This window comes from Ruditapes philippinarum, unplaced genomic scaffold (assembly GCF_026571515.1).
Source record: "Ruditapes philippinarum isolate M1 unplaced genomic scaffold, ASM2657151v2 ctg4396_1_1_1_1, whole genome shotgun sequence".
Classification (NCBI taxonomy): domain Eukaryota; kingdom Metazoa; phylum Mollusca; class Bivalvia; order Venerida; family Veneridae; genus Ruditapes; species Ruditapes philippinarum.
In genome coordinates, this window is record NW_026867254.1 from 48,216 (window position 1) to 60,661 (window position 12,446).

The 12,446-nt window shown below is 33.3% G+C and overlaps 1 long non-coding RNA gene across 1 annotated transcript; it reads left to right on the top strand.

Moving 5' to 3' along the window:
- Window positions 1–7,701: 7,701 nt before the first annotated feature.
- Window positions 7,702–10,328, top strand: LOC132735424 (uncharacterized). Its single transcript, XR_009626450.1, has 3 exons — window positions 7,702–8,062; window positions 8,948–9,076; window positions 10,166–10,328. It is a non-coding gene; the product is annotated as an uncharacterized LOC132735424 (long non-coding RNA).
- Window positions 10,329–12,446: the final 2,118 nt, after the last annotated feature.

Here is a 12,446-nt window from a genome sequence, read left to right on the forward strand (position 1 = left end):
AGCGCAAAATTCAGATTTTAAATGTTAAACAATTAATATTTGGCTAATAAAATGTTAATATTTTAGGGAGGGGATACGGAAATACATTCAAAATTGTGTTTGTTTGTTTTTCATTGAATAATTATGTTTTTTTTTTCGGACTATAAAAAACAAATTATGAAATTCATGGACATCTGTTATGTGCTATTTTTCTTCCATTTAGTTTATTTGTTCGAATATATAAATAACTGTCTAAACCTAGTATGAAATATAAAAAAACAATCAAGCAGTTAAAAATGTCGATCGAACCTGGAGAATTTGGAGAAAAAACGCTGGTTTTGATGAAAGTGGATTTTTTTTAAATCACGGAAAGTTTAAAAGTATTTTCTGCAACATGACATTTGGTATGAAATCATCTGCCAGGGTCCCAAACTAACTGCATGTATTTAATTATCAAATTATCTACATATGGACAAAGGATATTCCGCAGTTTTACGTGCAATCAAAATTAAAAGCCGGATAATTTGAAGAACCCATATGGGGAAACAAGGTCTGTTATATAACGTAACGTAGTTTACACAAGGTAACCTTTGTTACATATGCATGTAAGAAATTTTGGTGAAATTATGCCTATCTTGGACTTTCATTTAAAGATGCTTTAAAAACATAATTTCATGGATATGTACGTGTGCTTGCGTGTTTGTGTTAAAAATAAAATGATTAAACAACGTCTTACGGGATAGTGCACTCAAAGTACACTTTTGATATTTTAATAATACCTATTTTGTCAATTTAAATGCTATGGAGGCTGCGTTCTGTTTTTATATACTACATGGAAGTAGGTACGAGACCACCTATGACTTCGATGTTTCGATTTTTTATGTGAGAAAGTTTTCTAACTACCGTAAAAGAACGTCGGTCGTTCTACTCAATGTGCCCGTTCGTACTTTATATATACCTAAAGGGACACTTGTAAAAACTGGAAAGTCGCCACATGATCATGTCAGTTTTGGCGAGCCGTGAAACCAAACCAAAAATGACCTATATTACCTGAATTAAAAAGTTATTCTTAAAGCTTTCATGTCTTTAAACATAAAAATTTTTAAGCCATGGCAACTACATTTTTATTTGTTTTGGTCGTCAGACCAAACAAATAATTGTAGCGAAATTTCAGGACTCTGATATGCTTATTTGCAACATCAGAAAGTAGTCCGAACTCCTCGAAGCGGTTACTTACCTTTATAAGTACTCTAACGCCGAAAAAAAATAAGGGGGAAATCACTGCGTAAAGATAGTCAAATGACAGGCGCATTAATTTTCAAGCTTTTCTCGGGAAGAAAAGTAATTCCCGATTGGTCAAAGGTTTCAAATATTGTGTCATTCTTTACAGATATACATGCAATATTAAGCTCCATGATTTTTTACATCAGTGTTTTAAACGAAATAAATAAGGGTTACAAACCCTAATTTAAGAATGATATGGTTTTCTTCAGGCTGTTATCGTATAACTTCCCCGTGGTCGAGGGGATAATAACACGCTCGTTTAGAAAGAGAGATGTCTTGAGCTCAAATCCCATTTAAGGCAACTCATGTTTTTTTTTTCCAAGCCAAATAAACATTGAATTGAATATCAGTGTTGCAATAAGCCTTATAGCCAATTTACTACTGTTAAAACACTGGAAACAGCATTGGTGGCACTATACAAAAACAAATTGGTTTGTAATCTCATAACCTTCACCTTTCTGACATTCTGAGACCAAAACAAATTCAGCGCCTTCTGTCTTTTGATTTAATTAAACATGACCATGATACTGCAAAACTGTACCTAGTGACTTACTTATTATTAACAAAATATAAATATATATAATGTTATCAAGTAATGATATTTTTCAGCGATTTATGTCATGACATTGATTTATTTTTTCAGAAGGAAGCAAAAAGACATATCTCACACTTCACTAAAACTAAATGAAATAAAAAAAATCAACAACAACAATAAACAACAATAAACACAGCATTTTAACAACATTTCTGTCTATAGATCAATAATTTTAAACGCAACTACATGATTCTTTGAAGATCGAAGTGTTTAACATACCCTAGGTGATTTTAAGTACATGTACTAGTAGGACAATTACACGGAGGTTGTAAATGTTAGCGTGATCTCCTGAAATATAATGCACAAATACATATTAACATTTGAAGTATTAAAGCATAATGATACATTGCAAAACAGGTCCCAGGGTTCTCGTTTAAATTAAGAAAATGTATAACTATGAAAAAAATCACTCATATTATAATTCAAATTAAATTTTCATATATTTTATTTTAGAATTATTTCAAAGACAGAAATTGTGTGTGTACCGTATCTTTTTAAATAACAGTGTGTTCCGTACCATTTCAACATAACTTTATGAAAATATGCTAAAGCATCACTGCATTCACTTCGATACATTGGACATAGTAAATATATCAGATTTAACATGTATTTTTCTATGAAAATAGTGACAAAAAACATATGACTTGCTAGAAAATCGCTTGTTATGACAAATGAGTGTGTACCGTTCCCCTCGGCCCCGGCTATGAGAAGAAAACTGTACTCGAATGTTCTCAAAAACCATTCAAGGGTTTTCAGAATTTTGATATACCATGGAAAGCTGATATAATTACGGGTACTCTGCGCCTTATCTGATCAAAAATCGGTTTGAGTAATAAATAAGTTATGAATAAAAAACATACCTGAATCGGGTGAAATATCGGCGTGTTCCGTACCCGAAAAGTCACGTGGTATGGCCACATTGATACTGTAACACGTTCCCTACGGTGCCGATGAGGAGACTACTTTCGCCAATGCGCGCGCGTCAAGTAAGGTTCTCTGTCGGTGGCATCTTTTTCAATTTGGCCGTTTTATTGTCCGTTTACCCTTCTTTCGGTCATGCTGAAAAGGTATCGGAGGTGACAACAGTCTTCTTATGGACAACGCCCTCCTGACAGGTCAACCAGTTATCCCGAGTGCCTACTCCCCATTGTGCACTGGAGAAGAGTCTTGTACTATTTATGTCTTATTTGCAAGCGTTCTATACCCATATCATCTAATAAATTATATAACCTTTTTTCTATCTCTGTAGTATTTAATCAGTAAGGATATAATGTGAACATTTCGTTTTAAATGCTCTATTCAAGAGATGAATACATTCACTATCTTATTGCTATTTATTTTCTTCCACGCAAATGGTATTTATGGATATTTTGACACATAATATATATATATTATAAATGTAAAAAAGTGGCGGAAAAATATACTGTTTCTTTAATCATCGGCAAATTATCAGTTAATGTCAGTTATCTTTTATTTTCATTGGATTCCCGGACGGTGCAGGATTTATCTTGAAATCATTTCTACGGTCATTCGCACTGTACCTCTTGGTATATACAGTAGTAATCAGTTTCTACGATAGTGAAGGCAACGAATACTGGTAAACAGCTTGACACAAAGCGGTTGCTGAACTGTGTAATTGGCTTACTGCCGTGATCCAGAGTGAAATCTACCACCACCACCACATAAATATAAGTTTGGTTATCATTTGGTTAAATCTGTTAATGTGTAAACTTGACGATATTTTAACTACTAAATTAATTTCTAAACTTTCATATTCACAACCGTTGCCTGGGTGATGCAAAAAATAAAATAGAAATACACAAATGTACTAATTAGAGCATTTTAAAGAAAATGTTCAAGTCATAACCTTACCTTTTTTAAATTATTAAATACAAGTAATACCACCTGTATTCCTATTCTGACTTTTTCAATATTTCCATTGGATTGAGGCAAGGCCTAAATAATTCGCCAGTCATGTTTGCCCTTTTTCTTGAAGACTTGGAACTTTTCCTGCAAGGATCCATTAAATCAGGTTTATCTATTTATGATATGTGCCTTATCATACTGCTATTCGCCGATGATATGGCAATTATTGGCCATTCTGTTGAAGATTTGCAGGCCAGTTTAGACAAATTATACGAGTACTGCCAGTACTGGGGCCTACAAGTCAACACATCTAAGACCAAGATAGTGGTGTTTCGTCGTAGGGGTGGGCTAAAATGTAATGAGCGCTGGCATTTCAATAATGTGCCTCTAGAAATAGTTAATGACTTCAACTACCTAGGGGTGGTGTTTAATTATACCGGCTCATTCGTATTAAATAACCAGTACATAGTCGGAAAGGCCTTAAAAGCCTCAAATATACTGCTAAATAATATAAAACAATATGAACTTAGCCCTTCGATATCGCTTCAATTGTTTGATGCTTTTGTGGGATCTATCTATAAACTATGCCTGCCCGGTTTGGGGCTTCACTAAGTCCAAAGAGTTAGAACGTGTACATCTCAAATACTGTAAAACGATTTTGGGCGTTAAAATTAAGTACAAAGTAACGTATCGGTCTACGGGGAATTAGGGAGGTATCCGTTATTTATCATTAGGTACACACATATAATAAAGTATTGGTTTAAATTACTGAATACGGATAACATTATATTAAAATGCATTTACGAAAAATGCCCGTGACAAATGTGAAAATGGCACAAATAACTGGCCATGTAAAATTAAAAAAACTGCTTGCGGTACTTTGGTTTTGCCGAAATATGGAATTTTCCCGATAGTGTATTGTTAAAAACAGTTCTTACCTGTTTTTTAAACAAAGACTTATCGATTGTTATTTACAAGAATGGCGTGCAGGTGTATCTAGTAATGGTGTGCTCAGTCATCTATATTCATATGTAAAAGATCAGTTCTGTTATGAATTATATTTAGATAAGATTAATTGTAAATCTTTTAGAAGCGCTCTTACACGCCTTCGAGTGTCCTCTCACAGACTTAGAATTGAGTCCGGAAGGTATGGTCGAGGCCGTGTAGAACGCCACGAAAGAACTTGTCAATTCTGTGATACTAACGAACTCGAAAGACGAATATCATTTTGTTTTAAAAATGCAGTGCTTATGAAAATCTACGTAGTCAATATATTAAGCGATATTTTTACATTAGGCCTAGTATGGCCAAATTTATAGAACTACTACAATCTAAAAGTCATAAAAGTACTTACAAAACTTATGTTATTATTTAAAAAAGGCAAACATCAAACGAAATGATTACTTCAGAAATCTTCAATAGTATTATGATGCAGTTTTGATTATATATACCTTGATATTTTTTCAGTATATTATTATATAAATAATCTATCAAACAAATTCGATTAAAAGCGAAGTTATAGTTTGTTCTCCGCTTAAATTTAGTACTCTTCATTATTCATTTACAGAAGTAATTTAAAGAAATGGATATATAATTGATTAATGGAGTTTTGTCAGTGTATGTAATGTATCACATTGTATGTATTAAATATCCCATTGCTCAATATTGTATTGATTTGTTTTTTCTTTATGTGTAATTGTAAAATATGTGACCTATAATTATATTTAAAAATGCTTGTAATAACGATGTACCTATGTGTGTACAAGTTATGAAATAAACTCTGTTCTGTTCTGTTCTGTATTTCACGTAAATCTGAGGTGATTAATCAAAGTACTTAGGGTACTGATGGATTGGTTTTAGAATTTTAAAAGATAATTAATAAATCTTAGTTTTCACTCGAGCCTTGGCTTTTTCGAAAAGAGTCTTTTTTCAATCGGAATACCGTTATATTCGAAAGAATCATACGAAACATCTCCTTAGGGAGAAAATAGGTCCGAGAGAATTCAAGTCATTCAGCTTACAGCGACTATGCTACACATTGCAGCAACTGGTAAAGAGAAGTCGCCCCTGCTTTAGTCAATATAAGATTATGATTATTTGTAACTTAGATAACGAATATAGATCAAGCAAATAGATCACAAATTATTTTCTTTATTTTCTGTGAAACACCATTAAAGATATTTTTTTAAATGACTACTTAATTTTATATAAATTTTTGAAAGCCCTTTTCGTCTGGTCGGATATAGAATATACTTTGGATATTTATCGATGTTTATCGATATGAATGCGATAAATCGCATAAAAATGAATGAATGAATGAATTAATTAAAAGCAAAAAACTTTAGAATTGAACTCCGTACGTACGCCGTATCACAATATAAAAAAAAACATTAAAGATATAATTACCACAAATTTGCAGTAACAGGGGTGTGAATTTAGTATTTCGAATACGAAATTTGAGAACTTTGATCAAATTCAAACCATGTGATAAATTTTATATTTTCCATTGTAAAACATTCAAAAGAGGACGAATATGAAAAGAAAATTATATCAATAATTCAATAAATTCATCTTTTAAACCAATTATTCAGGTGATATAAGGCACAAAGAAAATATTTAAATACGGGCACGCGACAACGAAGGATCGTAGAGAAGGGGACAGATGTCCCGTTATAATAACACGCGTGTGCAAATAAGTCTGGTCCACACTTTAACAAAAAAATACAAATAACCGTTAATAAAGGGGTAACAATTTTGGGAATTGAATAGAAAGTGTTTATGAAACACCTGCTTTAAAAGTTCTGCCATTCATTGAAGTTCTCATAACGGTAAACTTTGTGTATCTTGTATAAACACGGCTGTTACATCACAACTCGATTGACGGGTGGTCATTTTTAGTTTATCGTTAATCGAGTGTAGCGGTAACTACTTCCACACTTGTCAACCAGTAGATTCCTGCTGTCAACACCACGTGGTGCCGTGATTACCCAATCATTGTTCGCCTTTGTTTGATTGATGCAGGTATACAGAGTACACTTGATCATAATCAATAAAAACAGCTGTTCTTCGCCACTGTTCTTGTGAAGGTGAACACGCGTACGGCCAATGGTCCAGAATGACATTAATCCGTCGGCGAATATCAGGTAAACATAAATTGATGACAGTACCAAATTTCACCTCCTCAGCACGTTTTCTGCAGCACTGCAGCCAGCGTTCCCATTCAAATCACGCAAATGTTTGGAGCGAACAAAAGATCATGCACCCCACCAAATAAATAGGAAAAGGCAGTCACACACTCGAGCAAAAATCATGCCATATGAAATGGAAATATAATGCTGACATTGGCAAATCAAAGAGCGGTCGAAATTTTGAAAATTCATTTCATATGAAACAAAATTGTATTGTTACTATAGTTGATATTGCGGATGGATTTTCTGAAATCATCCTTCACGGTAGGGAATCACGTGACTTTTACGGTTACGCGTACAGACAATATGGCGGCCTAAAAACCTCGCTTCACATGTGTTTTTAAGGTAATTCTTTATTATATCCCTTTTACTTACATACGAGACCTGTTGCAGCCTACGCAGAATAAAGAATTGTTGCCGCCTATACCTTAGTTTCCACTCCTGTGCTCATAGATTTTACAAACACTCAAAAATTCAACAGAAATTTTCAATGTGAACAATTATATTTCGGGTAACATTCACGCAAAATTTGTATTTTTTATGAATTTGATTAAACTACGTCGAGTTAGCAATGAGAAAATGTTCATAGAATTTCTTTATTTGAAAATGTAAATATTAGTCATGTTAAATGTTGACTGGTCATTTTCTATTCCAAAACATGAGAGAAAAATGATTTGGGTAACTCCCACGCATACTTTTATTGTTGATAACTCCCACGCAATATTTTATGGGCAGGCAATATCTATGCAGGTTATAGCCTAGATATTGATTGAACAAAATCATGATTGATGCATTTAGCCTTAAACGTATAAAGAATTTTGAATAATATTAAAAATACCGCCAAAAGGTCCTGGATAGAATAAAGCCCCTATGGATAGCAGAATCCATACTCACGTGAATATATTAAATGAAGTTTCGATATAGATGAATTAATCGCAGAAATTAAAATAAAAGTCTCAAATATAAGAAGGAGGTCGATTTCAGTATAAGCACAATTACAGTTGTCATTTTTCATAGTTTGCAGATATGGGCTATTCCAGTTCGGGTATTGTTTGTGGATAATGTTGGGCAACATTTGTCTTAATGACCACATAAACTGGCTACTCGGCACAGGACTTTGTAAATGTTGTGACAAATCGAAACGTGACAGGTATGGCATTTTATGTTATTCGTTATATTAAGATTTTAAAGACATTCAATTCATTTTATCACTTAGTCTTTTATGAAACCAACTTTTTTTCAAATTAGTGTCTGTATTTAACATTATTATGTTGTGTGTTTTTTTAATCTAAAGCATAAAAGAAAACAACCTAAAGTATATTAGAATGGGTCTTTTATTTTACAAACTAGGTAATAAAATCTAGAGGACTTATGTTTGAATGTCATCTTAATATCAACAGTAAAACCCGTAACGTTTCCGATTTGCTGGGCTATAAAATGTTTTACCACAACATTTATAAGGTCCTGTGCCGTGTAGACTGTTCATGTGGTCAATATTTGAGCCCTATCCGCGAATGAAATGTTTCCCACATTTATCACAAATAATATCCGAGATGGAACCTTCCATATCTGCAAAATATGAAAAATGACAACTGTAATTTTACTAATAAAAACAGAAATACAAAACCTCCTTCTAATATTTTAGACTTTTGTATCAAAACGCGACCTAACTGAATGTTTTGGGTTTGGTAGGCCTTACGCGAAGTTATTGATGTCCTTGGCAATTTATGATTTTACAAGCCATGTCTTTTTGAAATTTATTTATCATATTATTGTAACCTATAAGCAGATGAAGTGTTGTTCGCCCCATATAATTTACGCCCAAGACGATTCGTCAATTTAGCTGTATTAATTTTATATCTTAGTGATAGTAAAATTAAATGTGAATTAGTTTGAAAAATACATTAAATCCATTGCATTTTCAAATAAAATATTGATTAAACTGTTTGTGGTTAAATAATAAAGTTGAGTGTTTAAATTTTAAGTTTAATTGCCGTGAATATATAGGGAAAAATAAGATTATTTTATATTCTAGATCCTGGTCCTGGCTGAAATTTAAAGTATTACAACTGTAGCTTCTATACCATAAATTTAACATGGAAAGGACTGTTCTTGGGAAAATGCTGACGTAACTGATGGGAGCAGTTTTTCTTACCAATCATAGGTCAGACTTAACCCTTTCCCCCATGAGCATATTGTGAAAAATGGCCATTTTCACTGAAAAGCCTCCTCTTACCAAGGGTTCAAACTGCTTTGAAACTATGAAAAATGCTTCAATTACTAATCAAACTTGGCACAAATGTTGACTGGACAATTGCTTTTGTAACGAACATGCTCAGTCTTAAATTTCCTGTTACCATGGCAACGAGGGGTAAAGGGCTAACAAAAAATGATGAAAAACTTTTGAATCACCCAAAATCTAGTTTTTACATGTTAACATGTGGTCTTTTACCTAATTTTGGTGAAAAATTGTTGTTTTGTAACATTTATAATTTTTTAAGTTAACCCTTTCACCCATGAGCATATTGTGAAAAATGGCCATTTTCACTGAAAAGCCTCCTCTTTCAAGTTAAATTTTCCTGTTACCATGGCAACGAGGGGACATCTCAAAATTGCCAAAAATCACTATTTTGCCTCGATTTTTTCCATCAAAATTTACTTTCAAAGTGCTGCAACTTCTCAAGGGATTGAGATAGAGTCAAAGGCTTTTCAGCGTTGGTTACACCTTACCTTATGATCGACCTGTGGTCATTTAAAGCCTCTCACAAGTCCAAAATTTTCTTTGCGATGAGGGGGACTCCGCCCCTTCAAACCCCCCAAAAAGAAGGGGCACATCCCCCTTCTGGCAACCCCCTGAAGTATCTTTTGGACAGGGGGCGGCGCCGAAAAAGTGCTCACTTTTTTTTAACAACATTTCTCAAACGAAAACATGTGTTTGGGGAAAATAGGACATTTTCTCACTATTTCAGGCCTAAAAAAAGGTGGGGGGGGGGGGGTCGAAAGTGCGTTGTGTCGCGTATATATGAGGTTAAGGGTTAAATAGCCTCTTTTTTAAAAGTTTTTGTTATTTTTGTACATAATTTACTGTCAATATGAAACTTCAGCTGTATCTTAATTTCTATATGCTGTTTTATTATGTAAGTCTTAGAAGATAAGCAATTTAAGATAAAACAAATCACTAAGTTGATTAATTATATATAATTTGAGATTGACCAAGTCAATTTTAACATGTAACTTCTTATTTTATTTGCAGAAGCAGTAGAAGTATTCAAACACCATCATGACACACTTTAGACATACCAAGAGAGCTCTAGAAGAAGAACTAGTGGTAGATTGGAACAGATTGTAGCTTAAAAGGACTTCTTAAATCGTTTGAATTTTAGCTACACTTGAACTGTAGTTTTGAAATAAAATAGCTGAAGTATTTAATAGTGTCTTGATTTTTTTGTTAAACTCTATTACGTACAGTATTTTGCTTTATATTTATATTAAAGTATGTTGAAATGACATTGAAACTTCAACGTTGTGCCAACGTTGAACTTCAACGTTTTTTAAACTTTCAAATTCGAACATAAATCTAACGTTATTTCAACGTTGAAATCTGATCATACTTCAACGTTGTTCACCGTTGATGTGCCTGTTTGGTTACTTCTATCAAGGACCTATTGGCGGTATTTTAATATTATTCAAAATTCTATGAAAGTTTGATGCTAAATGCATCAATCATGATTTTTTTCAATCAATATCTAGGCTATAACCTGCATAGATATTGCCTGCACATAAAATATTGCGTGGGAGTTATCAACAATAAAATTATGCGTGGGAGTTACCAAAATCATTTTTCTCTCGTGTAATGGAATAGAAAATGACCAGTCAACATTTAACATACCTAATATTTACATTTTCAAATAAAGAAATTCTATGAACATTTTCTCCTTGCTAACTCGACGTAGTTTAATCAAATTCATAAAAAAATACAAATTTTGCGTGAATGTTACCCGAAATATAATTGTTTACATTGAAAATTTCTTTTGAATTTTTGAGTGTTTGTAAAAGCTATGAGCACAGGGGTGGAAAATAAGGTATAGGCGGCAACAATTCTTTATTCTGCGTAGGCTGCAACAGGTCTCGTATGTAAGTAAAAGGGATATAATAAAGAATTACCTGAAAAACACATGTGAAGCGAGGTTTTTAGGCCGCCATATTGTCTGTACGCGTAACCGTAAAAGTCACGTGATTCCCTACCGTGATCCTTGAGACGTATATAAGGCCTATGGCTTTATATCAAAAGATATCTGATTAAAACAGAAGGACGCCAGAAAAGCGGATAAGCAAATCATATAAACAATAAACATTACAGTTACTGGCAAGATGAATTGAAAGATTGGGGGTGAAGGATGGGGACTGGGTAAAAATGATAATATAATGTTTTAACCTTAGTAAAACAAAACATGTTGCGCCCTCGTGTTATCCAACTATGCCCAGAGACGAGTTAAATACAATGTAGATTCAAACCTTTTAATGCTACTTAAGCTGTAAGGATTACTCGTAAAAGCGTTTGTATTTGTTTTGTCGCATATATATTGTCGTATTGATGTAGGTGATTTTCTTGTTGCTGCGGTTTCTTAAATGGCATAGGGTACTTTTGTTATGGTCATAGACTTATCTTTTCATGTAAATTTAAATGAACATTTTGGTTTTTCTGTTCAAAGATGATTCGCTTGGGAGAATCGTCTTAATATATTAGTATATTATCTGTGCCATTAACCTGTTTCAATCCCCAGGCGTTTTTCAAGCAATGCCCTGCTTACTAGTATATGTTTTATGTCTTGTATACAGTTCAGTGTTTTGTTTATGTTTTGAATGTTCTGTGTATAGTCGTCTAATTATTACCTCCCCTTTTCTTTCCATTTTTCCCTTTTTCTGTAGTACACGTTTTCATATTCCTTTTATATAAATAGTTGTTGTCCTAATTATAATACTATAAATTAACTTGCCCGTGCCCCCTCCCTCTGTGGTGCCCTAGCTGTCCCTTCTCACCTTTTTGCCTTGTACCTTTCCCATGAACGTTGTTCTTCGATCCTTGTTAATAATAACCCTCATATTTTAATTTTTTATAAAATCTCTAAGTCATTCAATCAATTATAATTGACATCTCATGATGCGCTCAATAATTGCACAGTTAATTATTCCCCGTCTTGCAGTTGTAACATGCATGGTTGAAATAAAAAAAATCGGAAAGCAGTCAAAATGTAATTTATGTAATTTCCTTCAATATTGGTTCAGAGGCAGACAGATTTCTCATATTTGAAAACCAACTTTAAAAATTTCCCTTAATTATGAATTAAGCAGTTCGTTTCCCATGTATCATTTCGTGTCATCTGGAAATCGATCGCTTTTTAACTCGATGATGAAGAGTTCAAAATGATGCCGGCACTTTAATGCGACCGATAATTGTCGACAATATGTTCTTATCGCTATTGGAAATCGTCAGCGTACTGATTTTACTGTCAGTAATTGCAATTAGTATTTGC